This window comes from Balaenoptera musculus, chromosome 9 (assembly GCF_009873245.2).
Source record: "Balaenoptera musculus isolate JJ_BM4_2016_0621 chromosome 9, mBalMus1.pri.v3, whole genome shotgun sequence".
In the NCBI taxonomy this organism is placed as follows: Eukaryota; Metazoa; Chordata; class Mammalia; order Artiodactyla; family Balaenopteridae; genus Balaenoptera; species Balaenoptera musculus.
This window is the reverse complement of record NC_045793.1, coordinates 63,531,806-63,552,547: the sequence shown is the minus strand read 5'-3', so window position 1 is coordinate 63,552,547 and position 20,742 is coordinate 63,531,806. Positions and strand designations below refer to the sequence as shown.

At 36.0% G+C, this 20,742-nt stretch overlaps 1 protein-coding gene and 1 non-coding gene across 4 annotated transcripts in view; one reads left to right on the top strand and one right to left on the bottom strand.

Moving 5' to 3' along the window:
* Nucleotides 1-20,742, bottom strand: part of NXPH1 (neurexophilin 1) — a 402,818-nt gene that overhangs the window by 49,178 nt on the left and 332,898 nt on the right. The gene's annotated exons all lie outside the window — the stretch shown is intronic.
* LOC118901383 lies at nucleotides 15,294-15,400 on the top strand. The gene has a single exon (XR_005021357.1). It is a non-coding gene; the product is annotated as a U6 spliceosomal RNA (small nuclear RNA).

Genomic DNA, 20,742 nt, shown 5'->3' with positions numbered 1-20,742 from the left:
AGAAGTTCTACTGTGGGTAGATGCTATCAAACAGCAATGCATGCTACAGAGAAACTGTTCGTGAAAGGAAGAGTCAATCAATGCATCAAACTCATTATTGTCTTATTTTAAGAAATCGTCACAGCCACCCTAAAATTCAGCAACCGCCACCCTAAAATTCTGCAACCACCACCCGGATCAGTCAGCAGCATCAACAACAAGGCAAGACCCTCCACCAGCAAAAAGACGGTAACTCACTGAAGGCTCAGATGATGATTAAAAATTTTTAGCAATTAAGTATTTTTTAGTTAAGGTATGTACATTGTTTTTTTAGACATATGTTATTGCACACTTAACAGACTATAGTATAGTTTAAACTCAACTTTTATATGCAGTGGAAAACCAAACATTTCATGTGACTCAGTTTATTGAGATATTCACTTTATTGCAGTGATCTGGAGCCAAACCTGCAATATCTCTGATTTATACCTATACTTATTCACGAATGGTGATATGATATGATAGAAAGATCTCAAAGCTAAAAGTAAAAGGGCTGCTTTTTATTATTATTATAGCTCTGAAACTAAGTGACTTCGAAAGGCCACTTAATTCTCTCACAAATATCTATTTATTTAACTACCTAATATGTGATATAATAAAAATATATATACAGTGTCCCTCGATATTCAAGGGGGACTGGTTCCAGGACCCGTTGAAGATTCCAAAATCTGAGGATGCTGAAGTCCCACTGTCAGCCCACCCTCTTCAGGTTCCGCATCTGGGGCTTCAACACTGCCAACCTTAATCATAGTACACAATTCAAGAATGTGGAATCTGCAGATACAGAGGGCTGGCTATATTTGTTCTTCATCCCTGGTTCCTGGCACAGAGCTCCTCATGTAATACAATAAATTAATATTTGGTTTTTTGTCCAGATTACTGCCACAGAGCTTCTAGGACCCTTAGAATTTCCTGAGTGATAGAAGGTTAGTGGTGTCTTTTATTATTTACAGCAAGTCCTTATTAATTGTACTTGAGTTTATGTTAAGGAAGTGACTCCTGGAGGATGGGAGCTGGTTAGCAGAAAAGCCAACAATGTGCATGTGCTTCCAGGGTTAGAACTTTCAGCTCCACCTCCCAGACCTCCCAGGAGGAAAGAGGGGTTAGAGACAGCGTTCAGTCACCAATGGTCAATGATTTAATAGATTATTCTTGTGTAATGGAATCTCCATAAAAACTCCATACGAAGGGGTGGGAGAAATATCAGGCTGGTAAACACACGGAGGTGCTGGGAGAGGGCATGGAAGCTCAGCACCCCTTCCCCACTCCTTGTCTTATGCTTCTCTTCCATTTGGCAGTTCCCGAGTTATATCCTTTTTAGTAAACTGGCAATAGTAAGTAAAGCACTTTCCTGAGTTCTGTCAACCATTCTAGCAAATAATTGAACCTAAGGAGGGGATTGTGGGAATCCCAATTCATTTTCTGTTGATCAGAAGTACAGGTGACAATCCTGGGGGCTGTGGCTGGCATCTGAAGAGGGGCGCAGTCTTGAAGGACTGAGCCCTTAACAATGCAGAGTCTTCACTGACTCCAGGTAGTTAAGTGTCAGAATTGCAATGTGTGAAAAACCTACACATTCGGTGTCAGAAGTGTTGAGTAAGGAAAAAGCTTTTCTTTAACTGATATAAAGGAAATGGACAGGGGTAGCCAAATCTATGAGAAGAGTACTGGACACTAGTACCAGCTCTATTACTAACCAGCTGTCTGACTTTGAGCAAATCACCTTACCTCTCTGAACCTCAGTTTGCTCATCTATAAAATAAGGGATCGAATTAGCTATTCTCTTAATTCTCTATTCTGTCCTAGTTGAAGCATTCAGGAGGTTTCTGATAGCTTCAGATCACAACAGTCCTTTTCTAGCACTAACACTCTGTTAATAGAAATTTCCCTTATGGATTATGAGGGAGCTGTTTTAGCACTTCTTTTCTGATAAAAGATGCTGATAGCAGGTACTTTCAGCTGAAGCTACCTCATTAGCAGTGGCAGCTCCAAGTGTTAACTTCATATCAATAACTCTTACAATGATCTCTTGTATTATGAGAATTCTCTCCTTTGATTATTGCATGATGATTCTACAGTTTTCCTCAGTCACTACCAAGTCTCCTGACAAAGTACTTCATTTTCTGAAACATATCTATACCATCTTCCTAATTCTACCAGGAACGTATTTTGGTTTGGTTTTGTTTGCAGATGCTTTCCTGTCATCAAATGCATTTTACCTAAGCGTGTGTGTATGCTACCTAGCATTTATTCTTGAATCACTTGGGGAAATAATCTATAAGCCATGAGATTTGTTTTGCTCATTGAAATCTGCAATCTTAAAGTGTATGGCTTGAAGGAGCAGACTCCCTACCTTCATAACTTCAGCTGCGGCTAACTGTTCATCTGATGTCGCACAGGCCCTGCATTTTCCACACTCTATGCTTTCTGCACTTGCTATTTCTTCCATCTGAAACAAACACTCTCTCTCCTCCCTTCATCACCAGTGCACCATTACCACCTTTAATGCATCGCCATATCCCCAAGGCCTGTTATAACATCTTATGCACAAAATGTTTGAAGTGAATTTAACTTCTTTTGTACAGTTACCAAGATAGGCAAAACCACAAATGGCACTGAATGAAAGGTTTCTCATGTTGGTGGTAGTAACCATACCATGAATGAATACAACCCCATGTCTGAAGAAATAATAAATTTTCAAACATCTGATTTAGATTAAATCTTAATGAAAAGGATGAAACAAATAGACCTGGAAGATATGTGCACCAAAAAACAATCCTTCACCCAGTTCACACACATCTGATCAAATATATATTAATCTTAACCAAAGGACTTTCAACTCATACCAAAAATAATAACAAAAATTAGTTTATGACAAACACAAATTAAGAGAGAAAACGGAAAATAAGATTTTAACAATTCTTCTGTGACTGGAGTGCCCCTTCTTTACTTTACCTGATAATTTATCAATTAAACATATTAAACTGATTAAGATAAAATCCTGGCCAATATGTAAGACATACATAAATAAAATGCAGGTCCTATTTCATAAAGATTTCTAGTACCTCAGCACCTTGAGAATATATTTGTCTAGTCCACCAAGCCAAAAATTGCAGTGAATTACATTTAAATGTAAGTATTTCTTAAAATGTTAGGGAACACTGAAATATCATGGTAAGTTAAGTAAAGCAAAGATAAACCTAGGAAGGTGAATAAAAATAAAGGGAGGAAAGGGCTGAGAATAAAACAGATGCTAGTACTAGAGTCCCAAGCAATTCTGCTATGGGGCCACTTTAAATAAGCAAAATTACAACAATAAGAGAAAATCATTTATTTATTATGAGTAGTTCACGTCCAGACCACCAACCTGGAGGCAATGGTGACAGCCTGAAGTTGCAAACTGCAGAAGCAGCAATCAGTACAAGACGACCCATTACCCAGCAGGAGGCCCCACAGGATCTATCGGGAGTCTATGATTTGGCTGAGACAGTGGAGTGAGAGCAGTGAGAGATGGCATCCAGAGGAGGTGGTTTCTCCTGAACACCAGCAGTGCTGCTCACTGGTGCAAGCACCTCCAGTGCAGGCTTCGGTAAACAACAACCAGAGAAAGTGAAAACGTAACTGGAGAAAACCTATACTGTAGATGCAGAAACTGTATATGAGAAACTCCCACAACAGACTGCCAGAGATACTCTGGAATTGAGGACGGTACGTCAGAGAGGCAAAAGGGCGAAGTCCAAGGTCCTAGGCAGAAAACAAGAAATGGAAAAACATCCCTACTCTGGGGAGAGATGTAAACTTATATATTGGCAGTTAGACTGAGCACCAAGTGGTGGGGTATACTGAGCCTTCGGACTGCCAGCATAACCTTCTTTTGCACCCATAAACCTGGTGGGTCCTGTTGACCCCTGGGCTACTAAATAATAGTACTAGAAATCTAAGAAACTTAGGAAATCACTTTCTCTAGAAAGTGCTTGAAATAAGGATGAATTTCTTCCTCTCGTTCAACAGATTATCTTAGAAATTTCCTCCAGCTCCTTCACACTTTAACTCATTCTATATCTATTACACACTAATTCTTTGGCCAACTGTATGGCACCATAATCTAATCACATTGATTATATAATATGTTGAATTGAGTGCACATTTTCCCAATTCTTTTTGTATGAGTACGCTTTATATGAATAAGTTTCACATAAGCCTTGATTAATTTATAGTCTGGAAATGCATGGTTTTATTATCGATAAAAAAATCTCATTTTCATAGCTAAATCTATCTTTGGTTTTCTTGTTCTAAATTAAATATATTTGAGTTTACTTTAAATATGAGGTCTTGTTTCTTTGGAAACCAAGGATGGGGAGAAAGGTTTATCTCTTCCCTTTTCCATTTCACAACTGTGAGATGGGCTCCATATGGCCTGGAGTTTTTGTCAGATTTCACATTCTAATACCTTGATCATCTGGTTTTGTGCTATCATAGTTCTTTTCCTCTCTAGGGAACTTCATGTCTGTTGCTGGCATCTGTCCCCTGATTTTCCCTGTAAATGTCTTAGCAAATAATTTATTTAATTCCTACTGTTCCTATTAACAAATTAGCACTTTCTCTTTGGTCTGTCATTTCTGAAATGAACTTCTAAATATCTTTCCATTAAAAATCTATACAGTTCTATATGCATACTCCGATAACTTTCTACTTAAATGGAATCCAACTGATACACTCACTCACTAAAGAATCAAGAATTCTAACATCATAACTTTAGGAAATTCTGCCATTATCAATCTGGTTAAATGTAGCATGGGGGATTTCTGCAAAAATTGCCCTTCATAATTGTTCTCTTAGTTTCTTTAGGTCTCAATACCAGATTAGGAAGAATAAAGTACATCTATAAACCTACTGCTCTCTATTGTCAAGAGAACTCTGATGTCTCAGACAGGACACCACAGATGGCTATGTTTTAACCTGTAGCACTCATTCAGAGACTACAACTTAAATGAGGTTCTTGAAATGAACAAAATACAGACATCCACTATTTGCTCAAGAATATAAATAAACAGGGTTAGTTTTTCTGCACTGGCCCATATACTTTAGAATGACAAGCAAATTTACATTTGGTTCAGAATCTTTTTTCCCCCTTAATGATTTTAGTTGGCTTTTTCTAGTTCTTGATAAATAATAAGATTTGAAACAACAGAGTATAACACTACAGGTCTCATCTCTAAGTTTTCTTCTGGCCTTAAATTCCCATATCATGAAGTATCAGATTTATTTAAATAAATATTTTACCCATTTAAGCAATTAACCAATATGTCATAAACACTGGGAATTATACAGATACAGCCAAGCTCTATATAAATCAATAAGCAACCCTTGAAATGCTGAGTCGTGGGCTATCACTTCTTTTCTTTTCTAGTAATGTAAATGTATATATTCAGAATTTTCTCTATAATATCCATTATTTCCCTGTACTTAGACTTTGCTAGGCAAAGCAATAGTTTAAAGAAATGTATTCCAATAATATACAAACAAAAGGACCTTTTTATCCAAAAGGTCTTTTCTAACATTTTTTTCCTAACTAAAATAAAAATCACAATTTTATAGGTAAGGACTGAGTTGGGGCTCTCAGGAGGATCATTATGCAAATGACTTCAGTTTTTTGCTACTCACTTTAGCTCACACAACCCAACTAAGGTACAGAGCTCCAGAACTCTATCTTTTGCTCTGAAAGAATATCTTGAACAAAACTTAAACAGTGTTTTTAAGCTAGTTCCATTATAGCACACAATAGGTGCCTAGGATAACACACATCTTAAGAATAGGAAGGCATAATTCCTTCTGGTTATTCAATCTATATTACTCTCTTTTTAAGGCTGTCTGTAAACTATAGTAGTAACTCTTTTGAAATGTTAATACCTAATAAAACTTTACACATTTTTTAAACTAAGACATCTGTGGCACTGACCACAGTAGTTGAATTGTTTAGAAAAACATCTAAGACTGTGCCTGCAATTCTAGATCTTAGCCCTACAGCTTGGATAGTTTACACACGGCCAAGCAGCATAGAAAACTTCTGAGAATTAGTTGTGGATGGAAGCAAGAGTGGGAGGCAATGAGCGACAAAACAGAGACTAAATGGAAATGTGTGTCTTTGACTAGGATTGAATTGACTACTTTATTGGAAGCCATTTAAAACTTACAACTGGCCTTTACAATACCTGAAAGAGATCCATGGTTGTCTACACAGGACCTTCATATCTTTGTATATGTTACCCTTTTCGGGGAATATACCATTACCCTAACCTTCCTTTACTTGGTTAACCCATACTCATACTGTAGGAGGCTCTACAGATAACCCAATACTCCACCTGTCCTAGCTGTTCCCTTAGCATCCTGTACTCATCACATTGAATTGAAGTTTTCCATGAATTCTGCAGTGATCAGTGACTAACGTAGAAGCAGAGGCTGTGTTCTCTATCTCTAAAATCTCAGGACCTGGCGCAGTTCCTGGCACACTGTAAATGCTCATTACCTGATTGCTGAATGAATGAATGAATGAATCTTAAACTTTAGGAAAGGAGCAAGGAATGCCAGGAAATTGTAATTGGGAAAAGACAGATAGTACACTGTATATCAATTCTTGTCTCTAAATAGAAGGGGACTGATAGAACAATTATTTATTAAATAGTTGTTGTATGCCAGGGCATTACATATGACATCTTAAGCATTTTGAATTAAGTATTCTTAATCCCATTTTAGAGATGAAAAAACTTACCAAGATACTAAGTAACACACCCAATTTTACAGCAAATAAATGGAAGAGCTGGAATTTGAATCTTAGGACTCTGACACCAGAGTTCCTATTCTCTTCCCTTCACCCAAGACTGGGAAGATTTAGCCTACCCTAGCTTTGTTCTATTTTAGAACTTACCCATGCACACCAGGTCCATAAAACCCTGTGAGCAGTGGTAGGAAAAAATCAGGATTGCTCTGTCACTAAGTTGGCTTAGAAAAAGCACATATTTCATCTGGAGCTGGCTACACTGATAGGGCTTGGCTATAAGATACCCCTTGAAAGACTGGTCTTGGTTTCTAGGTCAATTGTTCCTGATGAGCGTTCGTTCATACCTCATCAGTGTGATGCATGGAATCTCATTAGTTGCATCCCTTCTGTGATAGGCCTCCAGAGAGCATGATATACTCTTTGGTGCATGCTGCTGGCTGTCAGCATGATTCACCCCAAATTGACAAGAATCTGCTTCATTAACGCAGCTACAATCCCACCTCTCTGTCGCTATGGTCATACGTTACCAGTTTGTCTGCTGATCAGCTTCTCCCGGGCTTCTGCTTTAGTGATGCCCAGAGCCCTGGATTTCTTTAGGGTGAGTTTACTTCCCTTTCTGCCTCCAACCCCCAGACCTTCAGTGGCTCTCCATCTGAACACACCCTTGTTTCTTAATAGAGATTGATTTATAAAAATGAACTTTCTTTTTAAATATGATACATTTTCTGAACATAACAAAATATAGCAAAGATCCATAGAGTGACATAACAGCAATACTTTCAGGAAATGAAGGCACTTTAGAGAGACAAAGTGACCCAATAAGGAGTCTAGAAATCTCCCACATAGTGTGTGTCTTAAGCAAGCCACAAAAATCTTGCTAATCTTCAGTTTTCTCATCTGTACAACAGAAATATTAAGATATGCCTTGCAGATTTGCAGCAAGGATTGAACTGAGTGTTTGTGTGTGTGTGTGTGTGTACCAGGAACTCAGATTAGAGTTGCATCTTATAATAAAATAAAGGTATGATTCATGTTTTCACCATAGATTTATACCTCATTTAAAAGATGAAAAAAGTAGGGCTTCCCTGGTGGCGCAGTGGTTGAGAATCTGCCTGCCAATGCAGGGGACATGGGTTCGAGCCCTGGTCTGGGAAGATCCCACATGCCGCGGAGCAACTAGGCCCGTGAGCCACAACTACTGAGCCTGCTCATCTGGAGCTTGTGCTCCGCAACAAGAGAGGCCGCGACAGTGAGAGGCCCGCGCACCGCGATGAAGAGTGGCCTCCACTCGCCGCAACTAGAGAAAGCCCTCGCACAGAAACGAAGACCCAACACAGCCAAAATAATAAATTAATAGCGTTCCCTTTTAAAAAAAAAGATGAAAAAAATCATCTTTTAAATTTAGGTGCAACCCCAATACTGTATTTTGTTTGCAAATGCAAATAGAGATAGATCCTTACTCTGTCACATGAATGTAGCTTTACGAACTATAGCTCTCTTTAACTTCTTTATCAGTGAGTAAAGTACTGATAATACTGATCTCCTTATTTGAGCCTCAAATTGTGGCCTTTTCTAGTCTTTCGAAGATATTCAATGTTTAATCAGCATTAGCCATAAAATAATTCTGGGAAGGTTACCAAACATTATCATTTCCAAGTAGCACTATCTCCCTGTACCTACTACCACTACTAATGATAATGATAATAGCACTTAATAAATATAAAGCATTTATTCTTTGCCAAGCAGTGTTGTAATCCCTTTGTATTTACTCAGTTAATTACCACACATGCTTGCACATACATACAAACTATATTGCACAGAGCTGTTATTATCCCAAATTTACACATGAAAGCATGAAGCACAAAGCAGTTACGTAGCCTCCCCAAGGTAATAGAGCTACTAACTGATGAACCTGGAATACAAACCCTGGTACTCAGCTCTAGGACCTGTACTCTTTTGTTATTGTTGTTTGCCTGATGATACATTTTTTAATTTTTATTTTATTTATTTTTATTGAAGTATAGTTGATTTACAATATTATATTAGTTTCAGGTATACAACATAGTGATTCAATGTTTTTATAGATTATACTCCATTCAAAGTTATTAAAAACAGAGCCCATACTCTTAACTTCCATGCTATATAGCTTCTCTAACTTGGAAAACAACATGTGCAAAACTGCACTTGGCTTTCTTAGATAAACATAGAACTTCGATATACACTTCAATTTTTAAGAAAATATCCAAAATATTTTCTCCAGAGTGGCCTCCAATTTAGGAAGATTACTAGAGGATCTATCATCAAATTATATTTGAAAACTTAATGCTATTGTCAGTATTTATTTAGTTTAAAAGCCTACATCTCAATTGAAACTGTTTATGTTAATAATACTTGCTTCTTTTTATTTTGGGATATCTCTTTCAAATATCTTTTGCTTTTATTTATCATGTATTCCTTTTTTAGAGCCAATTTGTTTCCCTTTTATCAGGCTTAAAATAATTATATTCAAATTGGCAGTGGTATTTCAACACGACATATGAAAATAGAACAATAATGCCTAATAATTATTGAGAATTCATTTTGTGTCAGCAACTGTGCTAGGATGTTTTCCAGATATCATCTCATTTTGTACCAATTTTGAGAGGTAGAGTTTATTTCAGTGTTTTCACATGAGGATATATAACTTGACAAAGGAAATCCTGATGCTAAGTGACGAAGATGCAAACCCAGGTCTGCCTGATGCAAATTCATGTGCTTTTCACTCTGCCACCTTGTCCCTTCCCTTAACAGCACACGGGAGAAAGCAAAGATGCTGGGGCTGAAGAAAGTAATGTGGAAAGAAATAGCAGAGGGGACCGTGGGACAAGAAAGGTACAAAATCCTCAAAGTTGGAAAGTGAGAAAAGACCGCTCATGCAACCCACAGCAGTTGGCACATAATGTTGAAACTACTTAGGTCACTTCTATGAAAAAGAAGATACTTGGCTTTGGTTCTCACTTTTTATTTCTTCAAAATATAAACCTCTTTTATTAATTGCCTCAACCAGCCTAGCAATTGAGCTGTACAGAGATTAGAAAGCAACTGGACAAGACAATTTAGAATTTCTCTTTTAAGTTCTTTTCTAAAGAGGCAACAGAGTATTTACATTTATTATTTCTTTTATCTTTAAACACTCTCTTCAAAAATAGTGAAAGAATTAAGATTTACCCAATAACTTTATGATAGAGCCAGCACCAGACCCAATTTTTCTGAATAGAATGTTTTTCTGAACCAAACTTATCTAAGACATTAGAACTATTCAAAACAAGACCTAGAATGACCTCAGAAATCATCACAGAATCACTCCTTCACTGCAGAAAAGAGCTTCATTAAGAACTCCAGGAATATAAATAGCCATTATGTTTTTAAAGGCCTTAATGGGAGGTAATTATATGACCTTCCACAGTCTCTCATTCCAGTGCTCTAAAACGTTTCTCTCGCTAAAACTGAGGGAAAGCATCAGTATTTTCATTCTTTCTGGCAAATATAGGAGCGAGAGAGTCCCTGAAGCCAAACTCTACTGGCAATCAGAAAAGTGCTTTTAGAAAGCTCAGGCACATATCTGTCCAAGAAAGCTTCAATGGCCGAAGACAGCTGGGTGCTTAATATGATAAAATCCTTAGTCAAACATATGGTCTTCTCCACATGATAGTACTTTCCTATAATAACTTTCCCAATTTTTTTCACATAGAAATCAAACTGTTTATTTAAGCAACACAATACAGAAAAACAGTATGTGCTATGTATTTAACATATTTGTACAGAAATATTTTTGCCATTATAATAAGGGATCTAAAATATGCACATCATTTATTCGAGCTGAATGACATGTATCTGTGGAATGCCTGCCTTGACTTTGTCCACAGACCAGGGTAGGGCAATTTTTAAGGGACCTCTTGTTAAAGACCATGATGACAATTCAGGAAGATGGGAACATCACAGATAGGTCAGACTACATCAAAGGTGATATCATCTTGGGTGCACCTAACACACCATATATTGATCGCAAGATTACAAAGCAATCCCAGAGGGATGCACATATGGAAAGATGTTACAGGCCAGAAATCCTTGGAGAACTAGGAACAAAGACACCCCTGTCCCTATCCCCTTGTATTGAACAAAAAAAACTCTTCTGTGATGCACGTATTTCAAGAATCAAAAAGTTGTTCAAATTGCTTTTATATTGTTATATGCTATGTATCAGACCCTGTTTTACCATTGACTTCCATTTCAAAGACTACTTTTTTCTTTAAATGAGGATATTGGGCAGCCTAAAAGTGAAGCGAATAGAATTAATGTTCAATTGAAATAGTGAAAGAAGAATTTAAGTGACATTAAATGGAAAGGAAAGGAGGAAAAAGGAAGGACTTGGTTATGTTGGCAGAAAAGATGAATGAGAAGGAGTTTACATGAGAATCTTTGTGTTGGACAATTCAGACAATGGTTTGTACCATTAAAAGAATCTGGAGGTCACAAAAAGTACTGAATTTGGGTTAGTTAAGTTCAATCTTATATAAACTTGGGTAAGTTCAATTTGGCTTTAAACACTGGTTTTAGGTAAAAATTTTTAATAAGAAAAGAGGTGATAGAACTTGTGAGAGACTTCAAGACTGAAAATGTAGATTTGGGAAAAGTGAATTTTCCAGAGGAGACTCTGTTGAGATAAAGCCAAGGATACTGCCTTGAGGACCATCTACATTTAGGGAGAGGAATGAAAAGTCAGAGAAAAAGAAAGAGGATCAAAGGCAGGGGACATTTCTCTCAGAAGATGCAGCAACCATTTCAAATGACAGATGTCATGGGTTGGATAACTAGTGGTCATTGCTAACTTTGAAAAGAGCAATTCTAGTACTTGTTTATGATAGAAAACATCCTAAATGCTTAACAACTGAAGATTAAGTCCTGAAGTTATGGTGCGTAACAAAATACGAAACAACCATTAAAAATCATATTTTCAAATAATAAATCAGACTTGTTTTGTGGCCTAGTATATGATCTATCCTGGAGAATGTTCCCTGTCCACTTGAAATAAATGTGTATTCTGCTGTTTCCTATGAGCTGAGTAAGTTTCCATGCTACAGAGATATGCAAAAAGATTATAATATCTATTAATATTAATATACAATTTCACAACGGTATATATATATGATTATATATATACTTATATATATATAGCATAGTGTATATATATATATCTCATAGTGTACATGTATAATCCTCTTCTAAAAGGAAATCAAGATTAGGATGAGGGGCTTCAAGAGATGGAAGCTACCTCCGTGAACCAACACCATCAGACACTGGAAACCTGATTATTTCTTTGTATCACAGGATTAGACTCCCTTTAGCTCAGTTAGGTTTGAGAAAGCTAACTTTGGGTCCCCTGGTTGATGAGTCCAGTAACTAATGCACTTCTCATGAATTTCCATAAATTACAATATTAGGTTAACTTTTAATTTTGTGAGGGATACCTTTTGTTTTGGTAGTTGAAGAACCTGGAATAAATTGAATACAGGTCTTTTAGCCCCCAAACTGTATGGTCTGTAACAGAAGCAGACCTTAGCTATTATTTGTGTATAATGACTTATACAAAAAGCCCACTGTAGATGAAAAAGCCACAGAATTTTTGAGGAAGAAAGGATCTTGGAATCCATCTATATTAGGGCCAGGCAAGTAATAATCATGTGAATCAGACAGACTGTTAGGACTAGAGAGAGTATGGGACGCAGGGTGGAATGTCAAGTGTGTGTTCCCTCTAGAGGATTTAAAAAGGAAAACTGTGTGCATTATGCCAAAGGATAGAGAAGGAAGAATCAGCCAGCAGACACCATGGGGAACAATTTACCTCATTTTTACAAATTATAATATTTGATACTCATATACATAAGTGACTCCAGGTATATTAAATAACTCCCAGGGCCCAATTTTCTAGCTCCCTGTTCAACCACACCTTTATGCCCCTGACCTTGTTGTCAATCATTTGTAAGCAGTCATTCTGTCTCCCAGCACACTGAAATATTACACCCTTATCAGATCAGAGTATTGCACCCACTCCATCCATTCTTTAGCACTTACTGTACTATAACCACTGAACATCCTGAGAAAGAGAAAAACAGATAACATGGATGGTCTTAATTAGACACACCTTCACTTGTTTAAAAATGCATTACCTGTATGGAGGTCCTCAAAATATTAAAAATAAAACTACCACATGATCAAGCAATCCCACTACTGGGGATATATCCTAAGGAAATGAGATCAGTATCTTGAAGAATTTGTTCACAATAGCCAAGACACAGAAACAACCTAAGTTCGTCAACCGATGAATGAATAAAGAAATGTTGTATAAATATACAATGTAATATAATTCAGCCATAAAAAAGAAGGAAATCCTGTCATTTTGACAACATGGATGAACCTCGAGGGTATTATGCTAAGTGAAATAAAGCAGACAGAGAAAGACAAATGCTATATGATCTCACTTATGCGTGGAATCTAAAAAAGAACACACAGAACCAGATTGGTGTTTACCAGGGACTGGGGATGGGGAAAATGGGGGATGTTGGTCAAAGGGTACAAACTTTCAGTTATAAAATGAAAACATTCTGGGGATCTAATATACAGCATGGTGATTATAGTTAATAATACTGTATTTTATATTGAAATTTGTTAAGAGGGTAGATCTTAATAGTTCTCACCCCCTTCACACACAAAAAGATAACTACGAGAGGTGATGAATGTGTTAATTACCATGATTATGGTAATCATTCACAATGGGTAAGTATATCAAACCATCACAATGACACCTTAAATATATACAATTTTTATTTTTCAATTATACCCTAATAAAGCTGGAAAATAATGCACAACCTTTTTGTTTCACCTTCCAAATAGTTAATGATTACACACATTTATGAATATTTAGTTAATAACACTGGCAGTAGTACAAATATAGCAAATTATGGCTCTGGATAACACTGCAGTATTAAATAGATTTAAAACAGTAGTTGTGGTTTCGTGGGAAAAGTACTGAACCTAAAGTCAGATACCCATGGTTTAAGCCCTGACTCTGACATTTACTTTCTATCAGACATTAGGACAAGTAACTTCACTTCCCAGTTTTATTATTTGCAAAAGGGTAACTCAGTAACACCAACCTATGACCCAGAGTTGATGAAGAATTAAAAGCCTTTCCTTCACAAACTTTACAAATATTTCTACATATAGGTGAAATTTTAAATTTTTCACAATTTTCCTTTAAGAAATAAAATCATAATTATATTTGAAATTGTCACTGTACACTTTCTCATTCTGTTTAAATAAGCTCATGAATAAGTTTTAGTAACTTAAGCCAGACTCATCTCCAATGACAAAACCTGTTCTGACAGTTATAAACTGAATTAAATGACAAGCAACGGCCCGCCTTTCTCATTTATGGGAATCACAAGGCATTAACATCATTTACTGCCAGTTACAAGTTTATACAGCAGTGTTGAAGCCAACAGGGAAACAAATACAGACTATGCAGCTCCACTTGATATCTCAAAAAAAATGTAATATCTCAAAGAATATGCAATACTCATTTTAACTGGAAACATAAGCCAAGGCATAAAGCACTTACAAAGTCATTTTCAAGTTCCTGAGCAAGTTTTTGGTAAGAAGCTACCTGAAAAGTCTTTATATTTTTATTTATTTAACATATGTTATTTAATTTACTATTTTAAGTTAATTGTTTCTTTTTTTGTACTTGGTGTGTACCAGATATCTATAAGTTTTCCTCAGTTTTAACATGCATAATTCTATGTGTCAGTCATACTTCATAGTTTATTACTTAGAAACATGTACAATGAATTAGTTTAATATTATAAAGGACCTAGGGCTTCTTATCATTTAGGAAATTTAAAACTTAGCAATATCATTATACTTGAGGAATTTTTATCTCAATTTGGTTATTTCTTTTAGTTGCTACATATTTTGGGTATAATTGGACCAAAGTCATTAATTCCATTTACATTTTGTTTTGCCTTTGTTTTGCAGTGCATTTTTAATGCCCTCCTCTTTATCTATTAATTATTACTCAAGGCAGTTGTTAGATTCAACTAGATTGCATTCTTTTGATACGTCTGGATTTGATGAGTCAAACTGTTATTTAAGAATCAGTAGATGCAGGATATTATCACTTTGAGATTGGTGTTACTCAGGATGAAAAAATGACGTTTTATAACCCATCCTCGGTCCCAGCTATTCTCCATCAGTATCATTTTGTGTGTTGTAACTTTAAGAGAAGTGTGGGAAAGGGAGGGTGGGAGGGAGACGCAAGCGGGAGGAGATATAGGGATATATGTATATGTATAGCTGATTCACTTTGTTATGCAGCAGAAACTAACACACCATTGTAAAGCAATTATACTCCAATAAAGATGTTAAAAAAAAAAAGAGAGTGCTCGCTTCGGCAGCACATATACTAAAATTGGAACGATACAGAGAAGATTAGCATGGCCCCTGCGCAAGGATGACACGCAAATTCGTGAAGCGTTCCATATTTTTTGAGCCGGTTTGCAGGGCAGAAGTTGAGACACAGATGTAGAGAATGGACATATGGACACCAAGGGGGGAAAACTGCGGTGAGGTGGGGATGGTGGTGTGCTGAATTGGGCGATTGGGATTGACATGTATACACTGATGTGTATAAAATTGATGCCTAATAAGAACCTGCAGTATAAAAAAACAAACAAAACAACTAATACTAAACTTTCATTGGGTTATTTGTATGGAAATATGTTAATATAAATGTTTCAGACATTACATGAAATTTCTAAAAATCTTGTATTTGTATGGAAATATGTATGGAAATATGTTAATATAAATGTTTCAGACATTACATGAAATATCTAAAATTCTTATATTTGTATGGAAATATGTATGGAAATATGTTAATAAAAAAAAAAGAGAGAGAGAACTAAAATTTTGAAATCCATATTGTGAGAATAAAATAACTGATGAAATGTTCTAAGGTTACAAAATGAAGACACCTCAATATTCCAAGTTATTCTTGCTTTGACTACTTATTATTCAGACATGATCTGGAGAGGGAGCAATCACGCTGCTGTCCTTTTCTATGCCACTGAGCAGCTTCTTAATCAAAAGAGATTACCTGAGGAAATGATCACTCCATCTAAGGTTATGTTATGTATAATGGCATTAGCCACTTTTTAAAAAATAAGGGACTGATATATAAATTATGTCCTCTGCTTTTCATGAAATTGGCATTTCTCTTCATTTGTAAAAGTAACCATTTTTAAGATGGAAAATTTTGACACACAGAAGACAAATAGGAAAACTAAAAATCAAATATTTAAGCTTCAAACCTAAACCTTAAACTGGTTCCTACACTGCATTAAAAAGATGTTTGCCTACTTCCAAACCTATTATTGGAAGGGTTGTGAATCGTTTCTTTGTCTGGTACTGCTGCTTCAATCATACATAAATATTTCACAATTATTCTTGTGCCAAAGAAGCCTTCAATTGCCATAATTGAAAAGGATTTCTGTTCTAGTGAGTGGCTTCACTGCTGTCCAATTCATTTTAAATTTACATTTCCTGTCCTCAGATGCCAAAAAGTGAGTTTTACATTTGAGTCTTACTGATCTAAAAAATTCAACAAGTTTGCCATTGTAACTGTTTTTAAAACTTATAGCTACTTGAATGTAGGAGAGTTGTTCTTAATATTGAGCAGCGGTTGTGTTAGCTGTGCACACTCTGTGTTCCTGCTTAGTGTCTTCTTTCGGAAGTTTCACATATGTATTTATGAAAGTTAACGTATAGTTTTAGTTTGTGCCCTTCTCTACTCCTGGTTAGTTCTGTGACCATTAGACAGGTACTCAACTTTTTAAGTCTCACTCCTTATCTGGAAAATAATAGCAACAACAAAACAAACTAGTGCCTATCCAGCAGGGTAGTTTTAAGGATTAAAATGAGATAATGCACATAAAACATTTTCCCAGGGCTGACACATAACAAGATGCTAGATATATGTTAGGCCATTACCATTATCATATTATGAGCAATTTAATTAATTTAAAGTAATATTGCCAGTTGCAGAAAGTAACACAAGGTATTTTTCCAAGCACGATTATGCCATTCCTATGTGTTCCCAAAAGACTCTACACCAATCCCATCCCAGCACTTCTCTCTGTATTGTGGAGTGTCCTGAATTGCTCATCGGTGTGACCACTCACACATCCCTAGCACTGGATGATGAGTGTCATCAGGGCTGAGACTATCTGGTTTACTGTGCATCCTCAGGCAACCTCACAATAAGCAATAATTTTGAGTTGGTTAAATAAATAAATAAATGCACTTATTACTAGATTATATTAATCCATTCCTCTTAAAGGCCATTTCCTTCTCATTTTTAATAAAGGGTCTAAGAAATAACAACCCTTAGTACTGGGGACATCCAAAGGTTTTCTGAATAGTAATATTTCCTGGACTAATAAACCTGCTTACGTTCCTTTTTACCTTTACTTAGTTCTTGGCGGTAGCACTGTGGTTATCTTCCTTTTTAACTATGTTAATTAACCTACAAAACCTCCAGGGCTCTCCCACAGCCCATCAGGTAGGGCTCAAAACCATCATAGTCTCATAAAGCCACCTGTCGTTTGGCTCCAAGTCATGAAACAAACCCAGCTGCCAGTTTATCCAGTTCAAACTTTTCTACTTCAGCCAAAAAAAAAAAAATTGTTCTCATGCCAACTTTCCCTCTACCATTCTTCCATGAGTCACAGCACACAAATATTAAAGATCTGATACAAATCTTACCTGTATAATTTATCATTTCTTTTAGACTATTCAAAACTAATCTACCCTCTCCTAAAATATTCTTATACAATCAAACAATTCTGCCTCACATTGTTTTATAGATACTTTATTCTATATTATTTTATTTTCTCATATGTAACCTAAATTGGTTGACCTTTTTTTTCATACTAGGGTATAAACACCCGGAGAGCAGGTCCATATGTAATATTATAAAATAATAGACTTCTGAGTGAGAGCTGGATATAAATAAGTTGTTATAAATAACTGGTGTTATAGGAACAAGGATGGGTTTCAAATGACTATTTTAGTCTTACTTGATTGTATATTGTACAAATCAATGACAAGGATAGATAAGGGGCTTATATTTTTAAATGGTTGAATGTGGCCACATTTAATCTACATTGTTTTTTAAATCTCAAAATCAGTTCATAATCAGCAATCAGAATAAAACAAAGTTTCCTTGGTGTGGTGTGCTTCATATCCCAGTAGATTTATTACAGCTGTGGTTACAATCTGTTCTGATATGATAAACATATTAAAACTCAAGAAAGACTTCCTTAAATTCTTAACACTACTAATATTCTAAATGGAAATTTGTTCATGCATTGAGTACTTACTATAAATTAGACACTATGATAAGTACCAAGGATAAAAAGATGAATAAAACATAGCATTAGGAATTCATAATTGAGGTGCTTAGATAATATATGAACATATAAGTATTAGGACTAACTTTATTCAAAATTTACACAGGAAGTATACGTGAGTGTACCTATTCGTTATATTGTATTTTCAAACTCATCAAATACTTGTCTGAAAATGGGTGTGTAAAGTGAAATTAATTTTGAATTGTTGCATTTTACCGAATTTTTCTTCTTCTCAGCATTCGCATTCTTATTGAGACCAAGAAATTTTTAATTTCTGAAGCTTATGATATTGGAGTTTTCTTTGATGTCTCTTGCTGTTAGACTGTTGATTATAAATGATACCTTATTCTCCAGCCTGCTTCCCTTCTAGCTGCCATGACGTCATCTCTGATTTGGCGGGTCCCCACTCCACCACCCTCAGCCCTGCCTCTACCCACTGCCTCCTCCGCTCTCACATTTCTTGTCGTTCCCAAGACAAGTGCCCAGACCCTTCCTGTGTAAGGAAAAGTCCTGCAAATCACTGCTGAAAAGCAGTTAAGGATGACAAAAAACAACCTAATTGGGGAGTTTCAAAATCTCTTACAAAATTATCAAAGCCAACTGTCCTGGCTATTCCCACCCACAATGATTTCTCTCGCTTTAGAATTCATAGCTCATTTTGCTTGTAATATTTCTTTGCCATTTATACTATCTTATGTAATTTATGGTACTGTTTTTTGCTCTTTTAATCCAGAATTGCATGTCAAATGTTTGTTGGCTTTTATAGGTAAAATGCTGTGTTAGGTAGATATTATGAGACTAAGAAATGAGTGAAACACAATTGCTGCCCTTAAATAGCCAAGACTATATGTCCTATAGCAGCTAGTACAACATCATCTGCCTAAAAGTTCAATAAATCTTAGATCAAAGAGGCACCAACTATGGAAACTCAGTGCTTATTCTGCCATACATAACTGGAATAAGGACCAAAATAAAAGATGCATTAATGGATTTATAAAGAAGAACTATAAATTCATTGATGAAGAACTATAATTTGACAGACAACATGTAGAGGGGTTAAGAGCATAATGAGAAAATGAATAAGATGGACATCAGCCAAATACTGGCTCTGCTGCTTATAAGCTATCTGATCTTAGTAAAGTTACTCAATTTATTTGAGTCTATTTTCTCATCTCTACAATGGAGATCATAATACCTCACTCACAGAGTAATAAAAGAGAAATGAGATAATGTAAATAAAGTAATTTACTCAGTGTCTAGCACATATTAAGTATTTAAAAAACAAGCTTATATTCATTATTCATTTACTCTACAAATGTTACTAAATACCTACTGTGTGTTTTTGTAATACAAAAACAAATAATATTTAGATATTCACTGTCAATCACCCTTACTATTCATATTATCAGGAATAAAGTAGATGAGTCTTCCTTAGCAACATTTCCTACATATGTCTGCCTTCTACAAGCAACCAAGACATAAACCTAAACTGAAGCCAATGATGTATGTCATTTAAATTAAGAGCATTCATTCAATAAAATTTTATCTTACATCTAATTTGTGCCAGCAAATTGCTGTGCACTGGAGATACCAGAGATCAGATGCTACCATCTCCTATATTTTTTTCATGTACTCAGAAATTGGTCAATTTCCAGAAAAAAAAGACACAGTGGAGAGTCTCGCCTTCATGGGTAGCTGAATTTTTCTGACTATGCAATAAACAATCTGGATAATTATGGTTTCTTGCCTTTGGATCTTCCAAACAGCTTTCTTTGCATTTCATTTTCCTTATATTATGAGACCCAATCATCCACCCACCTCCCCACCCCCCACCAGGGAGACTGTCAAAATCATTCAGCCAGTAATGCCCCAAACCTCTTCTTTCATATTGCCACCCTGAATATCCAAATCTCCAGCTCAGAGAGACAGATCGAATCACCATGGATGTCGGGGGAATGATTTGGAACTGACAAAGGTATTACATCTACAGTACCTCCCCCGAAACTCAAAGTCTATGGCTAAGCAAAGAGGTGACTTGAGTGGGAATGAAAAGATTAGCAGAGATGAGACCACCAAAACTGTAGCCATTGCCTCATGCCTCATGGAAGGTTTTATGGGCTACACAAATCCTTCTATCAACAGCTGGGGATAAGCTGATTTCCAAAGGAGTGAGTTTTCCCTTTGCACCGGAATCCCTCAATGTGACACTATATAGTAATAAATTTGTATTATATGTTCCTTTAGTAGAATGTAGTCTTAATGGTGTAAATTCAAATTAGGAATAATAAGATAATCATATTCATTTTGTAACCTTTTAAAAATTAGATCATTTTCAGAACAGTCGAGCTGTAATAAGTGCTTGTCCCTTCTCTCTTTGTCTTTAACTCCAGCTAAAAATCCTCCCGGAATGTCAGTTAAAAA